The 20,084-nt window shown below is 41.8% G+C and overlaps 1 long non-coding RNA gene across 1 annotated transcript; it reads left to right on the top strand.

Moving 5' to 3' along the window:
* Positions 1-2,365: 2,365 nt before the first annotated feature.
* Positions 2,366-19,089, top strand: LOC123975358. The gene is made up of 3 exons (XR_006826037.1): positions 2,366-2,627; positions 3,038-3,225; positions 18,729-19,089. It is a non-coding gene; the product is annotated as an uncharacterized LOC123975358 (long non-coding RNA).
* Positions 19,090-20,084: the final 995 nt, after the last annotated feature.

Here is a 20,084-nt window from a genome sequence, read left to right as displayed (position 1 = left end):
AAACTTGGATATTATATTCATTCATTACACACAGACTGATATATTTCAAATGTTTATTTCATTTAATTGTGATGATTAAAACTGACAACTAATGAAAATCCCAAATTCAGTATCGCCGAAAATTAGAATATTACTTAAAACCAATACAAAAAGGATTTTTAGAAATGTTGGCCAACTGAAAAGTATGAACATGAAAAGTATGAGCATATACAGCACTCAATACTTAGTTGGGGCCCCTTTTGCCTGAATTACTGCAGCAATGCGGCATGGCATGGAGTCGATCAGTCTGTGGCACTGTTCAGATGTTATGAGAGCCCAGGTTGCTCTGATAGTGGCCTTCAGCTCTTCTGCATTGTTGGGTCTGGCGTATCGCATCTTCCTCTTCACAATACCCCATAGATTTTCTATAGGGTTAAGGTCAGGCGAGTTTGCTGGCCAATTAAGAACAGGGATACCATGGTCCTTAAACCAGGTACTGGTAGCTTTGGCACTGTGTGCAGGTGCCAAGTCCTGTTGGAAAATGAAATCTGCATCTCCATAAAGTTGGTCAGCAGCAAGAAGCATGAAGTGCTCTAAAACCTCCTGGTAGACGGCTGCGTTGACCTTGGACCTCAGAAAACACAGTGGACCAACACCAGCAGATGACATGGCACCCCAAACCATCACTGACTGTGGAAACTTTACACGGGACTTCAAGCAACGTGGATTCTGTGCCTCTCCTCTCTTCCTCCAGACTCTGGGACCTTGATTTCCAAAGGAAATGCAAAATTTACTTTCCTCAAAGAACAAAACTTTTGACCACTCAGCAGCAGTCCAGCCCTCTTTGTCTTTAGCCCAGGCGAGACGCTTCTGACGCTGTTTCTTGTTCAAGAGTGGCTTGACACAAGGAATGCGACAGCTGAAACCCATGTCTTGCATACGTCTGTGCGTGTTGGTTGTTGAAGCACTGACTTCAGCTGCAGTCCACTCTTTGTGAATCTCCACCACATTTTTGAATGGGTTTTGTTTCACAATCCTCTCCAGGGTGCGGTTATTATACTATTGCTTGTACACTTTTTTCTACCACATCTTTTCCTTCCCTTCGCCTCTCTATTAATGTGCTTGGACACAAAGCTCTGTGAACAGCCAGCCTCTTTAGCAATGACCTTTTGTGTCTTGCCCTCCTTGTGCAAGGTGTCAATGGTCGTCTTTTGGACAGCTGTCAAGTCAGCAGTCTTCTCCATAATTGTGTAGCCTACAGAACTGGACTGAGAGACCATTTAAAGGCCTTTGCAGGTGTTTTGAGTTAATTAGCTGATTAGAGTGTGGCACCAGGTGTCTTCAATATTGAACCTTTTCACAATATTCAAATTTTCTGAGATACTGATTTGGGGGTTTTCATTAGTTGTAAATTATAATCATCAAAATTACATACATGCAGGCATGCCTGAAGTAGCCTAAAGTATTTCTTAATGTGCATATGGCACCTTTTCACCTCAATGATAAATTAGCTTAATTAATTTGATTTAAGTAAAAAAATATTTATTAATGAAATATTGGGGGGTCTGGGGGTCCTCCCCCTGAAGATTTTGAGCATTAAACTCCTGAATTCTGGAGACATTTTCTGCACCAATTTATGGTGGAAATGTCTTGGGTTTTATAAAGGGAAGGACAAAAAATAGGTGGCAGGTGATAATTCAGAATATAAAGATATAATAGAATGTAATGCAGTAATCAGTAGCTTTTCTTTTTTTGTGTGTTTTTTAGCACAACACAAGAAACAGCTCGAGCAGCGGGGGAGGAAGTGGGGGCTAGTAAGAGATGTGATTGGTTCAGCCCAATGTCAGTATTGGCCTATGCTTTGTGGGACGATCTTTGCCCATTTTTTTATATAAATAAATTATTTGACTTGTAGCCCATTCGATGAGAGGAGGGCACTGCTCTTCACAGAGAAAGAAAACCGAAACTGAAAACACTTGTGATCAGACAGAAATATCACCACGATTCCACACAAATGTTCACTGTTTAAAGTGCAGCTCACAGCCGCTTTAGAGGGAATGAAGCATCCTGAAGACGGGGAAACAGTAGTGTCTCACAGCGAGGGGGACAGACAGCAGCACACAGAGTGTCAGGTGTCATGATATTGTCTCACTACTTTGCGGCGACTGTATGTGTTAATACATTGACTAGACGCTGACCGACAACATTTATATTTAAATGTAGGCTATTGATTACAATTTTGCTAGAGACAATTCAGAAGTTGCGGACAAGCCCTGAAGCTGTGAGCATTGCGCGCTCTCTCTCTCCTCCCGTGCTTACTCGCAGGCAGGCTGAGTAACGGGTCACGTTATGTGAACTTCAAACAAAATGTAGCAATATTATTGCGACTAGCCTCCGCCTTTCCCTTAGCTCTTATCCGCTGCATATTAACATGGAATTTCTTTTGTTGCTGTTGTTGAGTTACATTCGGGGCTACAGTCAAAACATCCGGGGCTAAAGCCTCGGAAAAATGACCTGGCGACGCCGTTGGACTGTATTGGTGAGGGGCATCACCGATTTTGGTGGGTACAGGGAGCATTATCCATCGCTGGAGGAACCCATTGCAATGTGAAAGGAGTACCCTCACAAGAAAAATGAACTCACAAAAGGTATGTAGACTTAGCTATAATGTTTTGGCTTGGTAAATTAACCGCGGTAGTAAAAGTTGAATTTGTTTGTTTTCTTCCCCGTGATACTCAATCACGTGGGTGTCTGTGCCATAATTTTCAAAGGTCTCTGCTTCATCCGTCCAGATTACACTGCCAGTTTTTAAACTAAATTGGGGCCAGTAGCATTTTCAAAAGTCTCAGTTTTAGGGGTTCAAAAATGCTGTAGTGTCGACACTAGGTGTATAAATAACAACATGTTAAAACAAAAATGTATTTGTGTGCATGTTATGTAACTCCTATGAATTTCTTCTCCTTCCCTCCCTCTCTCTCACTCTCCCTCTCTTTCTCTCTCTCTCTCTCTCTCTCTCTCTCTCTCTCTCTCTCTCTCTCTCTCTGTGATTGGCGCTAAGTCTTAAATAGCTTAGAATACTGTAGTAACAAGTTTTGAAGATGGAGGTTCTACAGACCCAGAGAACTGCTACAAGACAAACAAGTGGGAAGGGAGAGGAGCAGGAAGATGGTTGTGTGCCTGTCTCTCTCTGACTGAATTCTTCTTCTTCTTCAAAAAAAAATGTATTTCCTACGCACTATATTCCAGGTAAGCATTCCCACTTTGCTTTCATTCTGCTGAATATAAAGAAAACAGTTCGTAGTGCTTCTTGTGCCTTATGTGGTTTAACTTCTAGATGACAGAGAGACGTGATTAATTCTGTTATGTGTTTCTCATGCCATGCAGAAGTACTAACTTACTTTTGTTCATTATAACTACATGTAGATGTAATTTGACTTTGCACAGTTCCTGCCTGGGAACCAATCTCAGCTGTCCTTTATTCATAACAGGCTGTGACAAGTTAGGACAAGACTTAATCAGGATATTATTTCTCAACACAAATTCTGACACAAACTGTGTCTGACACAAACTGTGTCAGAATTTCATATACAATTCAAATAAAATACAGGGCTTACATTATATTGTGTATATAGAAGAAAATGTATTGTACAGTATCAATCTAATGCTGGTATTGTGATATGGAGGGTACACTGATGCCCATGTTATGGCATTTTCCACTGGTAAAGACATTTTGGGCTACTTTTTTATGCAGCGCAGGAGGAACACACAGTAGCCCAACACTACAAAGTCACATATAAAGATGTGAAATAATAGAAATAGTAGTGGTAATAAAATAAATTACTAATAATGATAATTGACAGGTTGACTGATGAGAAGAAATCACTGATGTTAGTTTGTGAAGATTGATGGGAGCAAAGCAATCTAAATATATATCAGGTTTTACAGCTGATATAGTTTCTAAGGTTCCTGACTTTTAAGATGAAGAAGAGAATCATTGGCAGTGAGCCTGCAGACACATGGTATTAGATTAAATGCTGATGGAATCACTTCCTCAGAAAGACATCTAGTGTAGACATTTTTGCATAATGGCATGTAGTTGAGTAATAGGAATTCAAAAGTTATTTAATAGGTGTGATAAAGTAGAATTCTGTGGAAATACTATTAAATGTTAAATTTCAATGCCATATTCCAGAACAAGTTCAATCGTGGTTAAAATAGTGAGTGGGTTTACAAACACTGACAGAACCTAATTGAATCTAATCGTGAGATAAACACAGTATTAAGGCTCTCATTTTCAAAGTCCATATTAATATTAAATGCAATTTGGCGCCACTGCCATTTTCAGAGTGTAATTCACTTGTAAATAACAGCTGTACACCTGCATTTGTTATGATTACATTACTAATGATGAACTAGCATGTCAACAACTTTGCTAATGCCAAATATCAAGCTAGTGTGACAACTGTTAGGTTTGGTTTCAGGGGGACCCAGGTGCAGACAAAGACTCAGGTAGTGAGGAGGCAGTTCAGTCTTTTATTCTCAAAAAAACTCAAATAAGGATTTGGTCCAGGCGGAGTGAGCGGGTTTGAGCAGGGGTACAGGCAGAGGGCAGCGGTGTCGTCAGGTGGAATATCCGTAGAGATGGTGGCACTGAATCCTCTCCCAGAGGTCAGAACTTGAAATAAGATCTTGGAAAGAGACAAGAGAACACTGGTAAGTGAGAATGTTCAATTCAACTAGAATCACAAACAGAACTACAAGAAACATGAAATAGCCTGAAGACTTCCACCGTGTAAGGGCGAAGAATAATCTGGCGACGGGCAACAGTCAGCTGGCAGTACATAAACCCTCTGGGATGAGCTGATGAGGAACAGCTGCGCCGCCTCCAACACACCCAACCACCTCCTAGCCTGGGAAACGCCCACTCCTTCATACAAACAGGCAGAGACAACACAAAACAAAATCACAGCAAGGGCTGTGACAACAACTCCAGACATAGCAAGTCAACTAATACTACTTACTAGTCCAACAGAAATAATGCCAGCTCAGAGTCTTGTATGACAAAGCCAGTAAATTTTGACGAAGCTGTATTAACTTTTCTCTCGCAAGACACTAAATGTTTCTTGTGCAACAAGCAGTTCTGTTGCATTATTAAGAGTCTGATAATCTGCAAAAGTAAAGCTAGAATAGAATTGGGGTTTTTGATTTGTGCTCATTTGATATTATACAACTGTCATGGCATCTCAGTTTGACTGAGCTGTATTTCCCCTTAGGACCCTTCAAAGATAAAGCCTCCCTCCAGTCAAAAATGTATTATGGTTATTGTTACTTCACTGGAATGTTTGGCCTCCCACTGTGGAGAATGATTTATGTACAGATTTTGTTGTATCTTGTATCTGCTGAATGAGGAAAGGATGATCTGTGTTCATCTTAAATTAGTTGTGACATCACATCAGTTGGAAGCCAATCATCCACTATGCTTACTGTGCTGTGAAAGCTTGAAACGTCCAGCATACACACATTTTACAGCAAAGTAGGAGACTGTTATCCAGCAGTTAAACTTTTGAAATGAACAATATTTACATATTCGTACTTTGTTTTTCAGGGAGAGAGAAGCACAACATGTTAATTTTGTAAGGTATTTGTGGAAAGATGTATTAAAAAAAAAAAAATTGATATTTGAACAAACTGATCATCTCCTTGTCAGAGCACATTCACCCCAAATCACTGACAATGGGTTTCTTTCCATTGATATCTTAATGTCGGCTAATTCTGAGAAACTCTTGATTTTTAAAGCAGTGTGAAACTTTTGTTTCCCCCTTCTGACAGTGAGAGTAACACACAACACTGTCGACACATACTTATGAAGTACAGGTTCTGCCATACTCAGTTGCTGCTATCGCTATGGTTGATCCCCCCAATCAATTCTGGCAAACCAGTCATTGCTGTTTGGCATAAAACACATCACTACCGGTTCGCCAGAGCAAGACTGTCTCTACAGATACCAAATTTAAAAACTGGTATACTGTGACTATAGAGAGATTAACCTGGCAGAGATAAGCTTAATCAGCATTGTATGAACCCGTTTGGCGAGGGCTTGAATATAACATTTATATGTTAAAGTCCTGCACTCTATCTTGCCTTGTACAGTATCTGTGCATGGCAACTAGTGTTACAGGATCAGTGTGTTTTTTAAGTTTTAGTGACATCTAGTGGTGAGGGTTGTGAATTGCAACCAGTAGCTCACGGTGCATTCATGTGCTCCTTGGATGGTCCCATTTCCCAAGTTGTGAAGTCGTTCTTCCGACTTCAGTGTGTGTTCATGTGCTCTTAAGCCGGAATGTGGAATCAACATGGACGTTATTTCAAAGATGTGTTGGATTAAGATCAGAGCACATGAACAACATACAGACATCTAGTTCACTCTACATGGACAGAAAACTAACCGTTTTAACCATATTACAAACATGTTTGCAAAATATATATATGCAATACATGGTTTTGCACAAATCAAAGTTTCAAAATAAAAGTGAGCTTCTGCTGAACATAATGCAATTGGTGTGGCAGAAACGATAAATAAATAAATAAATACTTAAGACAACACAAGTATCTACAGAAAGTATTAAATTTTCACAGAAAGTTTACTAAATTCAGCCAAGATTCAAACTGATATAAAAAGAAAACCTCCTGTTTCCACTGACTCATTTCACTTCACCACCTCAGGGTGTCCCTCTGTCAATATCAGAGCGAAGAAAACCTTCTGTTTCCACTAGGGCTGTCCCTATAATCCACCTTCTCATAATATTATGTTTTATGATGAATTAAATGTTATAGTTAAATAACTGGACTCTTATAGAGAGACAATATGGTATGGAGACTACAATATCAGCTGGTCTGACAAAAACTGTAAACATAAACAAAGCACTTATGACAAAATTCAACTATCGACAAATGATTGAAGGACCCACAAGGATAACAAGGCAGACGAAGACTCTCATTGACTTGGCATTTACTAACAGACCAGAACGAATAACAAGGACTTACAATTTGATTACTGAACTCTCGGACCACAACATGACTTTGACTGTTAGGAAACTGACGAAGAAGCGCCTGCAGTACTTTGGTAAACCTGATCATGAAAAAACACAATTCATTATTCCTAAAAGTAAAATTGTGCAATTTGAAAGGGAACTTAAAAACATAAACTGGGAACAAATTATGACACTAGATGACGTAGAGCAGGTTGGGAAACACTGATGTAGAGGAGTGTTGTAATTCCATGACCACAGCTATTACAAATCTGATAGAAAAATTTACAAAGCAAATAAAACCTAAACAAAAAGAATCCATGGTGCCCTGGATGAATAATGAATATCGGATACAAAAGTTGCAGAAATAATCAATAAACTTTCAAATTCCAAATCTAATGACATTTTTAGGATGAACAGCTGTTTTCTTAAAAAGTATAAAGATGTTCTTGTCAAACCATTGATCCATCTTGTTAATCTTTCCATAAGAACCAGTACATTTCCCAGTGCATGGAAAAAAGGAATAATCATCCCTGTGTTCAAAAGTGGTAGCCAAGACTCAATGAGCAACTATCGCCCTATATCGATTTTACCAGTTTTATCTAAAATAATTGAAAAAGTTGTAGCAGCACAACTGAAGCCAGACAGCTCCTCCATCCACAGCAGTTTGGTTTTAGACCAGGTTATTCAACTGAAATAGCAAACTGCTGTTTAATTGAAAATGTAAAAAAGTCCCTGGACAAGGGCAATGTGGTGGGAGCTGTATTTATCGACCTTAAAAAGGCGTTCGATTCGGTCAACCACAGTTGCTTTTATCTAAAATGTTAAATTTTAATTTCTCAGATGAGGCAGTGTTGTGGTTTACATCTTATCTCCAGTCTAGAGTACACTGTGTTAAAGTTGATCAAGACATATCTGCACTCTCAAACATAAAAATGGGCAATCCACAAGGCTCTATACTTGGCCCTTTGCTGTTTAGTCTCTTTATAAATGACTTACCTCTGCACTGCTCAGGTGCCAGTTGTCAGCTCTATGCGGATGATGAGGTTCTTTATGCACCCGCCAAGTCACCTGAGCAGGCTGCAGCTGTACTGTCCACCAGTATGTCTGACATCCAACAGTGGCTCATTCAAAATCAGTTAGTTCTAAATCTCTCAAAAACAGTCTCCATGTGCTTTTCCATTAAAAAACTTGATTTAAAAGAAAGATTTAATATTAATTTACAAAATAAAGACATTCATCCAGTTACAGAATTTAAATGTCTAGGATTAGTTTTAGATCCTCAACTTAAATTTGACAAGCATATAAAGAAAATCTCAAAAACAATACTAAGTAATCTCAACTGTTTCAAACTAATCAGAAGCTACATACCAAACCAGACAGACGACCTTCTCTGTGAAGAGCTCTAAACTCTGGAACTCATTACCATCTGACATCAAGACTGTACCTGACTTTAAAATGTTTACTTCCAGGCTTAAAAACTTGTTAAAGACAAACCAAAAGTGTACTCATTTTTAATTATTGTAAGTATGTAAGAGTTGTATATGATATGCATGTTTATATATCATGTTTATATTATTTTTTTAAATTGAAGTAGTGAAGTATGTAAATTCTATTGTGTATAAAAGCCCAACCAGGGACAGGAGTTGAAAATTAGCATTAGCTACAAACTTTATATGCAGCACTTCAGTGACAAGCTTTATTTTGACACTATGTTTGTTTGCACTGTCCCTGTCAAATAAATAAAAATAAAATAAATAATAGGCTGTATATTAACTTATTGTCAGAAAACTGGTAGTTCTATGTAAAATCAGACGTTGAGCACCCCCATATCGCCAAAATGGCATATCCTTTGTTGCGAATCAGGCTCCACCCATCGAAGCATCGAATCTTCGACTATTTGGGGTCAACCCTAGTTTCCACTAACTCATTTCACTTCACAGTGATAGCAGACCACCTCGGGGTGTCCCTCTGTTAATATCAGACCTATCTGATGTATGTTTTCAAAGTTACAATCCTTTAAAATGTCTAATATTTTTACTGGATTTGCTGATTTCAGATTAATGTAAAAAGAAAACCTCCTGTTTCCACTAACTCATTTCAGTTCACAGTGATTCAGGGTGACCCCTGTTCAGTATCAGAGCTATCTGATGTAGGTTTTGAAAGTTACAGCCCTTGAAACTGTCTAATATTTTTGCTGGATTTGCTTATTTCAATTTCATGTAAAAAGAAATCCGTCTGTTTCCACTGACACAGTGAAAACAGACCACCTCAATGTGTCCCTCATTCAAAATCAGACCTATTTGTAGGTTTTAAAAGTTACAGCCATTGAAAATGTCTACTTATTTCAGTGAATTTGCCATGGTTAAAATTGATGTAATAACAAAGCCTCCGGTTTCCACTCACTCATTTCACTTTACAGTGATAACAGACCACCTCAGCGTGTCCCTCATTGAAGATCAGATATATATGATGTAGTATTTTGAAATTACAGCCCTGGAAAATGTCTAATATTGTCACTGAATTCGTCCATTTTAGATTGATGTAAAAAGAAAAGCTTCTGTTTCCACTAACTCATTTCACTTCGCATTGATATCAGACCACCTCAGGGAGACCCTTGGTGAAAATCCAAACTACACTATGTTGAAAAAGTTTTAGGACGCTTGCCTTTACATACACAAGAAGGTTAATGACATCCTATTCTTAATCCGTAGGGTTTAATATGGAGTTGGCCTGCCTCTTGTAGACATAGATTCAACTATTCTGGGAAGGCTGTCTACAAGGTTTAGGAGTGTGTTAATGGGAATTTTGACTATTCTTCTATAATCGCATATGTGAAGTCAGGCACAGATGTTGGACGAGAAGGCCTGACTCGCAGTCTCGCTCTAATTCATCCCAAAGGTGTGATATGGGTTGAGGTCAGGACCCTGTGCAAGGCAGTCAGGTTCTCCACACCAAACTCGCTCATCCATGTCTTTCTAAAAAAAAAAAAAACCTCCAGCTGCCACCCACTCATTTCATTTCCCAGAAATAGCAGACCACCGTAGAGCATCCCTCAGTCACTATCAGAGCTTTCTGATGTAGGGTTACGAAATAAAAGTCCTATAAAATATCTTTTATTTTCACTGAATTGTGAAAACCAAGAGATTGATGGTAAAACATTGATGGTATAAAAACAGAAAGGTTACAATATGGTAACCCTAGTTCTATAAACACAGGCGGAGTCCTCAACTGACATTTGAATTGCGCACGTAGATGACCAATAGAACATTGCAACACTGTATTATAGCAGTGTCCCTACTGCAGACCAACCCTTCAGCAGATGATGGAGTGGCAGGGCCCATCAGTAGAGGGCTCTGCCTGTGCTTATAGAACTATTTACCACATTGTGACCTTCATGCTTTCTCACACAGGCTCTGCCCCCCCCCCCCCCCCCCCAGAGTCCATGACTGTCCTGTTCAGTGGAAACAGGAGGTTTTCTACATCAGTATGAATCTTGGCAAATTCACTGAAATTATTTGACATATTCAAGGGCTGTAATTTTTAAAACCTACATCAGATATCGCTGATCTTCAATGAGGGACACCCTGAGGTGGTCTGCTATCACTGTGAATTGAAATGAGTCAGTGGAAACAGGAGGTTTTCTTTTTTCATCAGTTTGAATCTTGGCTGAATTTAGTAAGCTTTCTGTGAAAATGTAATATTTTCTTTAGATACTTGTGTTGTCTTAAGCATTTACTTATTTCTTTTTCTTTCTTGAGGATTGAATTAATTAATTAATTTATTCAATCGTTTCTGCCACACCAATTGCATTATGGTCCGCAGAAGCTCACTTTTATTGTGAAATGTGCTGCGACATGATGTTACCGTAATGCCTCGAAAAAACACGCATCACTAAACAGCGCGAGGGCTGGTTTGACTGTCGTTTTCGAAGTGGAGGCTGGCTTGAGTGCAGTGATTTCCCTGCGGAGATTAGCAGGCACAAGAGAAAGGGAACAGGTGAGCGTCACTTAGGGCCTTTCCGAAACTCTTTTTCGGCCTTTCCCTCTACCTACATACTTCCACTCCGTTTGCGCGTTCATGTGGAGGGTCCGCCACATTGAGTGCCATCCGAAACCAATGAGGGCGGAGTGGTAGTGGGTTGATAAACCCTCAAATGCCGAGTCAGCACCGATGCTGGCTTGTTGAAGGTGTGTAACACCCTTTGCTGCACGATAGGGGAACTTTCTTTCAGTTTGGGTTCTGTGTGACTTCGCCGGCGGAGCGTTCAGGTGCAGTCAAACCAACGCGGCAGCTCGTTTATTTATCGAGCGCCTGCTGCATGTGTAAAATACAGCGTCTGTGGATATGAGGACAGGTGACTTCTCAAAGTCAAGACGGCATATTTAAGTTTATGTTCTGCTTGCTCAACAGTTGTTTGTTTGATAAATGGCTATTAAAACACATTCGTATATATTAATAATAATTAATTTGCAAGGTTGTTTTTGTTCCAATTCTGATCATTTTGCCGCTGGTGATTTTCCTTTGGTGCTCGCTAAAACCTCTTTGGGCGGCGCCAAAAATTTCTCTATGCAGGAAAAACCCTCAGCAGGAGAATCCAGATCACAGTCGCGTCTCACTCTCTCCAGCAGTGGGCACGCGCGCTAATTAGGACATCCAGACTTTTGTCAAAGGAGAATATAAAATTTTAATCTGTCACAGAGCAATCACAGCCTGTAGACCGTCAGCCTCCCGCCTGCTTTTATTCTGATGGTATGATCTCTGTCATCACACGAAAGTCCAGTTAAACGCTTTAAAAGTACAAAGATCTTCATGATTAAGGGACATGGTGTTACTACTAGCAGGGCTGCCCTTATGTCATACCATATCGTCATACCACAACTACCTTTCCAGAATTAATTCTATTTTTTAATAAAAATCATGGCATGTAGGAAAACATGTTTGTTTGGGAATAATCTGGAAAATAAGACCTGTATACTCATTTCAGGTGGACATATCTCCACTTACTCAGAGCTACCAGAGCTTCATAATAATAATTCATAAATAAGTCAGAGCTCTGAGGAAATGTAGATTCAAAACAAACAATCCAAAGTGCCCAAAACTGATATAGGCCTATAGAAATTTTTTATCCCGTTGCCTTATTTGTGAATTTTTTCTTAGACAAAATAACTTATTCTTTGCTCTTTGTTTCTAATGCAGATCGTTTTTCTACTCTGTATTACAGTATTTACTGCTGTTAAAAATAAATACAGTGTTTCTGATGATTTTTTTAAATCAATCTTTTACACCCATTCAGCACTTTTAGTATATACAATGAGAAGCTATGTGTTTATCTTAATAGACTACATGTTTTCAAAAACAGGAGCTTTACACACAAACTTATCAGAGCTAATGATAATTTTAGTACATTTTAGCATGCCAATTTAAGCATGCCATTGTAATCATATAAAATGGAATGTTCCAACAACAAAAATGTGGCTAGTAACTTTGGAAAACCACTAGCCACATTGGCTGGTGAGAAAGAAAGTTAATGTCAAGCCCTGGCAAAAACACAAATCCAGGACAGAGCACACAGAATCACAACTTGAGTTTAGGTTGAATTTATTGACACAAAATTTCATAGTAGTGAAGAGCAGAGTCTGTGGGTCTTGGGAAAATCCAAGCTTGAATCGAGAGTATAAAGGTGATTGGAGCCAGGCAGGAAAGCAGGTAGAGTCTAGAGTTCCAGGAAGTGAATTCTGATCCAGTCAGGAGTCCAGAGATCCAGGAGTTGAAGAGAAAACGTACTTATTTTCACACAAACCATTTCCTAAACCTAACCACATGTTTAAAAGGTGACTTATAGAGATGCTAAAGATTCACTGATGCCCGAGACGATAAAAGAATGCGTGCTAGCCGCTGTTTATGAAGGAATAAAAGATACTGTGAGAGATCAGGTAATGTCATGTATCAAGTCAATACCCATGTCAGATACATCATCCGCAAATAAGAGTAGATGTTGAGCAACTGAAGTTTTTTGACGTCTTTTGGCATAGTTGGGGAAAGCTGATATTATGTTACAGCTTTGCTTATTTGTGCGGTTTTTGGATGGTGACTGCTTCAGAGAAGACCTTCTGGGCTTGACACCACTGGACAGACATACAACTGGTGGAATCATTTTCCAGAGGATTTTTGCTTTAGCAACAACATCCAGTCTTCAGCACTGACTGTTTCATAAACCAGTTGCTGATATGTCAGCTGAGCATTGTGACCTACTTTTACATAAAAATGTTAGGTGACTAAACAAGGGAAACGTGAGCTTAGGGAGGAGACTGGCACTTTTCCCCTTTATTCTAAGCACAAGAAAGCCGACACGTATCTGTCGCAAATGCTGGATAATGAATTTGTGTCTTGCTTTTTATGCAACATCTTTAATTATTTTAAAGCACTTAATCTGGGATTACATTGGAGGTATAAAACAGTGGTTGATCTCATTGAAAAAATAACTATGTTTCAAAAGAAATGAGTTCTTATCTCATCTGATCTGATCTCACTGACAGACTGTACCAATTTTCCACACGTAACTTTATCAAGTCATCAGCAAGTGCCACTGTCACTCATTTAATGTCCTGTTTGTTAAATAAATTAGAGTTTAGATTTAGAGATTAGAGATAAGAGTTGCTGCATTTTGTGAGGGACCCATTCACCAATGCAGCCACTATTTCCCCTGTTTGTGGATTGCCCTCACTTTACATGAACCGGCCGTCTCAGCCATTGTCCAGGCAAAGAATGTTTTTCTGCTTGTTGACCGAGAACAAGAAAGATGGTCAATTAGCTATGTGTTCAATGAGCCAGTGTTTATTATTTTTATGGATATGGGCCAAGCGGCTTGTAATTATAGCTGTGGTTCTATTCTGTTGAGGTGGTAAATGCAAGTCATCCAAATATGTTCTTTGTACACATTTTGTCTTTGTTCACTTCTCTAATAATGCAACACCCTTTGTGGTAAACAGCTTCACTAGGTCACGACAGTCTCTGTTGTCAAAATGTTCCAAGTCTTTAAAATGTGTGTTGTGTGGCATTTCAGGCAAGTTCAGTTCATTTTGCAGTATCTTTCTTCTATTGTTTGCGTATTTTTAAGAGAAAATGCTATGATGTGGCTCAGTAAGAGATGTCAGGCCATATATTTATATACCACCATAATATGCCAAATATCTATATGTGTTTAGTTTGGGTGCTAGATCCCAGCTTGTTTTGCAAAGAAAGTTAGTGTATTAGTGTACTTTTGAAATGCAGCAACAAAAAAAAAAAAGTTTTGAAAATGTGTTGGCGTGTTGTGTCAAGTGTACATACATGAGAATGATAGCTCTGGGAAATGTCCGGCCCCTGGACCCTTAGTTCCATGAAAATGTGGCCCCCTGAATGATATACACCCCTGAGAAAATGATATCTGCTGAGAAAGGAGAGCGATAAAAGAGGCCTGGTGAGTTCCCACAGTTTGGACATTTAGGTGGGATAATGAGTCACTGTGTCTAGTTATTGTTTTGAAGCGGGGCTGGTTTTGGAAATAAGAGTGAGCCAGGGCTCTTTCAGGCTGATGGACAGCTCACTTATCAATGTGAGTGATTTTCTTGCAGGACAAGCTGCTCACACAGCAGTTTTAAAATTTTTTCCTTCATTGTCAGTGTCAGGCAGAGTGTAAGGAAACCAGCAGCAGCCTGGGGGTTCACACAGTCCCTGTTGTTAACACTGACTGATTAAATACTTCCCAGAGGCTCCGGGGTGTCTGATAGCTTCTGGCAGACTTTAGCCCCTTTCAGACATGCTCCCCTTTACGTTAACCTGACCGCAATAAACAACACAAGACATAGCAATAATCACTTACTAGTCCAACAGAAGGAATGCAGTTTGGTGTCTGTCTGGCAGCCTTTTATTTCACGAAGCTCTCGCCAACATCCTACAGCCTCTTGCTTGGTCACTATCTTTTCCTCCTCCTTCCTGCATAAACATCCTCTTTGGCCTCTTTGCCTCTACCAGGCTGCTGAGCATGGTTATGTTGCTACACCCAGCTCCAGCACGACTTTGCTAACATCAACTCGAGATTTATAGCTTAAGGCAACAGTAAACCTCTGTCTGTGAAACCTCGATTTCGAGTCAACAATCTTACCCGCAAAGTCCACCAGACGCAGCCACAGTGCGTCCCAGAGGCTTCCCAGAAGCAGCTCTCCGCTCAGACAGCTAGTTTATTTTTCAGACCCGTAGCCGTAGGCCTTGTAAGAAGCACAAAAAGGACAAAGTAACAACAAGCCAACAACGTGCTCCATTCCTGAAACGTATCTAAGACACTTCCAGTGGAAGTTGACGCCGGGCAGAGGATGGAACAAAACCGTGGCGCAGCAGTAATGGGATGCAGATCAAAGATAACCCAAGTACAATAACGTCAGTTTGATCTGAGTTTAACATGAGAAAATTGCAGGTCATACAGGTTTTTACATCCTAAAGGCACATTTGTAGTTTAGCTAACTGGCTTGATCGGTATATGTCCTCTAGTGGGATCTGTGCCCACACCCCAGCAACGTGCAGCTTGATTGGTATTCACCCAGGAAACCATCCACCGTCTCAACAGGAGCATGCTCAGACTATTTCAGGAGTGCATAGTGGCACGTGGGGGCCGTACAGACTACTGAGTCACATTGTGAGTTGCAGTGATGAAAGCCGCACAAGTTGGATCAGCCTGTGATCTGATTCTTTTACTTAGATTTTCAGTGTGATTTTGAATCCAGCCCTTAAGTCGGTCGTTGACTTTGGTTTCCATTGACCATTGTTACATTAGTTTGTTCTCAACGGATCATACAATGAAAAGTGTAAAGATTTTGAACTTTGAACTATTTTGTTCATTGAGATCTGATGTGTTCCCCTTCGAGGGAACTCGAACTGCGTCGGTGACGACACTATGGGAACGCCTCTGGGCGTGGCAGGACTGAATCATGAATGAAACTACTCCAATCCTATTGGTGTTGCTAGAATGGTAGCATGTGACGGCGTAACTGGAGGGGTATATAAGCACGCCGGCACACCGGACACATTAGCTTTTTTCTATTCAGCAGGCACTCTTGAGTATGTTTGAAAGCTCCACTACCAAGGAATTGTTGTCTTACCTGGAAATCCTCACGAAGCAGAAGAGACCGTGTCTGGTAACCAGTTCCAACAATGTGTTTTTCCATGCCCACGCTACATCACGGCTGGGGATAACCATGAGATGTGTGTTTCCTGTCTGGGAATGTCACACGCCCAGGCACCTCTCGAGGGGGCTGCCTGCGGCCATTGTGAGGCCCTGTCCCTGAGGGTGCTGAGGTCTCGTGCGGCTCTCTTTTCGGAAGACAGTCGGATGCGCTCTCCCCATGGCTCAGGCCCCACGGTCGCTGAGGCGTCGCGGGGCCTGAGCCACGGCTAACTACTTCCCCTCTGCTGGATTACAGCAATGTGACAGAGATTAAGCAGCGCAGCTACGGAACGATGCCTCGGGTTGAGGAGGCATTAGCGTGCTACTTGTCTCCCACCCTGGCGTCATCCCTAAGGACACCGGCGCTGCCCACCAAGCCATGTCGGGCAACATCCGCTCTGGTGGGCAAGGCTTATATGGCGGCCTGTCGAGCTGGTGCAAGCCTGCACACTATGGCCATCCCACAGGCATACCAGGCCGATCTGCTAAAGGACTGTGACCAAGTGGGGGGGGCCCTCTGAGGAGGATATAGCCGAGCTTCGCAGAGCTACGGATTTGCCGCTTCGAGTCACTAAGCAGACGGACCGTTCCATTGGCCGCTCCATGGCAGCGTTGGTGGCCCACGGAGCGCCATTTGTGGCTCAACCTCTCGGGCATCCAGGAGAAGGAAAAGGCTTTCCTCCTTGATGCACCCCTCACGACTACTGGCGTGTTTGGGGAGCAGTGGACACTGTCGTCATCTGGTTCCAGCACATCAAAACGCAGGGAGAGGCGTTTGAGCAGTATCTCCCCTGCCGGTCTGGGTCCAGGACGGCGACGGCTGAAGAGAGACGAGCTCAGCCCTCATCTAACTCCTACCGCCAGAGCCAGAAGCGAAGCATCGCTTCCCGTGGTCCCCCTCAACAAACCTGGGACGCGAGGCGGCGTTCTCGCCCACAGCCCCCCGAGAAGATGGATCTGAGGACCATCATTCAGTCTCGGCCAGCCCGGGGAAAGAGGTCCTGAGGTTTCGAGTAGGGGTGTTGGGACAAGAAGTTCGCTCTCTGCTGGAAAAGGGGGCCATAGAACTTATTTCCCCGCCAGTCAGGGAGTCCGGGTTCTACAGCCGGTACTTCACAGTTCCCAAAAAGGACGGAGGGTTGCGTCCAATTTTAGATCTGCAGTCCCTGAACCAATCTCTGAGGAGATTCAGGTTCAAGATGCTCACCATCCCTGCCATCATCAGTCACATCCAATCCGAGGATTGGTTTGTCACAATAGATCTGCGAGACGCATATTTCCACATCTCCATCTGTCCCTCTCACAGGAAGTTCCTGAGGTTCGCCTTCGGTGTACCAGTATCGGGTTCTTCCGTTTGGCCTAGCACTCTCCCCTTGCACATTCACCAAGTGCAAGGATGCAGCTCTGGCCCTGATGAGACTCCAGGGCATCCGCATACTGAACTACATCGACGACTGGCTCACCTCTCTGAGGGTGGGGGATCTCCAGGCACTTTCGGTTTCTCCTCGATGCCTGGAATTTGTCCCAGGGAGGGTCAGAGCCATCCTGCACCCCTGTCCAGGCTATGTCCCTATGGTTCTGTCCAGGTTGACAGGGTCCATGGTGCTGCAGGCGTTTCATCCCCCACCTCATGTGACAGCGGAGGACGGGAGACTTCATCTGCTCTGCTGAGTATTTACACTCTGAGGTCTTCCTGGTGGAGGAAAGCAGACCAGTTGCTGGTGTGTTTCGATCAGCAACTGGATCGTTCAGACTATTTCCCTGGCCTATCAGGTGCGCAGTTTGCCTTTACCTATGGCCTTGAGGGTGCACTCTACGAGAGGCATGGCGGCCTCTAGGGCCCTCCTTTCAGGGGCTTCGCTCCAGGATGTGAGTGAGGCAGCTGGCTGGGCCACTCCTCATCCGGTTTTACAGTCTGGACCTTCCTTCTGCACCCGGCACCCGTGCGCCCTCCTCTTAGTCGTGCCTACGGGGTACTGCACGCTGGGGGGAGGCGGGGGTTTCGGCGCGGCCTAGTGGGTATTTCATTCCCATAGTGTCGTCACCGACGCAGTTCGAGTTCCCTCTAAGGGGAACGTCTTGGGTTATGTATGTAACCCTTGTTCCCTGAGAAGGGGAACGAGACACTGCGTCGGTCCACCATACCTCACCCCGCCTGGAGTGCCTTGCTTCATGGCAAAGAGCTAATGTGTCCGGTGTGCCGGCGTGCTTATATACCCCTCCAGTTACGCCGTCACACGCTACTGTTCTAGCAACACCAATAGGATTGGAGTAGTTTCATTCATGATTCAGCCCTGCCACGCCCAGAGGCGTTCCCATAGTGTCGTCACCGACGCAGTGTCTCGTTCCCCTTCTCGGGGAACAAGAGTTAAACACGTAACCCGAGACGTTCCCTTCATTTTTTCAGCAGGATCTACATACAAAGGAAAACAGTATATTATATTTAATATGAATACAGGTTATAATACTGCAATACTTTGAAATAGGAAGACAATCTTTTTTCTGTGTCTTTTCCATAGGACAGAGTGGAGACCTGGATTGTACATGACTGCTAAAAGGTAGCAGAGTGAGTTAAAGCAAACCAACATGTTTTTTCAGCGAGGGTGCACTGAAGATGGGGGAAGAGGAACATGCACAGGCTGCCCAGCTGTATGGAAAGCTTTAGTTTGAGGAGACAAGTGAGAGCCTGTACAAGAGGGAATCCGTCTTGGAGCTATTCACATTTATATTTTAGAACACTGAAGATGTGGACGTTTTGGGAAGAAATTACAGATAGCCAAGGATTTGAGGCATACTGTGAATGTCAAGTGGTAAGCAACGAAGGACTTTGAATACAAGTATTAGTGCACTACTATTGTTGTGATATGCTATTTTTGCTTAATAAAAGGCAACAGAATGTGACAATTTTTTTCAGTTTGTGTGTTTTTTGCTCAGTTTTGTTTTTTAATACTTCAATTTGATTAGATCATGAAGAACAGAGAGATACCTTTTATTGCCTTTTATGATCTGCAATTGTTCAATGAACAAGCTTTATGTTTTTCTATGAATTGATGTCATTAGGCTATATGGACAGAATTTATTTTTGTTACTAGTAGAATTTTTGAATCTGAGTTTATGAACTGGTATAGACAGACATTTAGCTGATGCTTTTATCCAAAGCTGACTATATATTATAATTACTAGGGTTGGGCCAATAGAGGATGCCATCGTCCATTGGCGATGGCTGACAGACATCACGATGTTGAGCCGGCATCGTGATTGTAAAACCCCTGCCCCCCCAGCAAAAAGAATCTCAAATGTTCACATTATACCTTAATGCAGGTTTTAATGACCACAAACATTCTTATTATTGTTTTTAAGTATGGTATGTGTGAACCTATACACCGGGTGCCTTACACCAATGCAACGGTGGTCATCAAGCTAGAACACTGACCCTTATTTTCAAAATATATATATTTAAAAATTGTGTCATATACATCCAACATATCTGTCTCAGTCTGACAATTATGAAATATATTTACACCTATTCCAATATATCACACCACTAACCTTCTGCACTATAACAATTATCCCATACTACCAGTATGACATTTTCGCAACTTTTAGGTAAAATATAACCACTGCAGATAAGATACCACAGATAGGATATAATACATCTCAGGACATTCCAAAACCGATACATAGTTGCCCCGATCTCTTTGACATGATTGTCATCAACCATCTCCCTAACATCAATCAATAAGGTGGTTACCTCCTTCTGCTATTGGTGTTTGAGGCTTGAATGGAGACAGGGATGAAGGAGTTCTTATACCTGTTTTTTTTTGGTGATAGGGGTTTTTAAGCACAGGCCAGATGGTAGAAGAGTATACTCAAAG

This window comes from Micropterus dolomieu, linkage group LG01 (assembly GCF_021292245.1).
Source record: "Micropterus dolomieu isolate WLL.071019.BEF.003 ecotype Adirondacks linkage group LG01, ASM2129224v1, whole genome shotgun sequence".
In the NCBI taxonomy this organism is placed as follows: domain Eukaryota; kingdom Metazoa; phylum Chordata; class Actinopteri; order Centrarchiformes; family Centrarchidae; genus Micropterus; species Micropterus dolomieu.
Note: the sequence above shows the minus strand (reverse complement) of the source record. Positions and strands in the feature narration are given on the sequence as shown.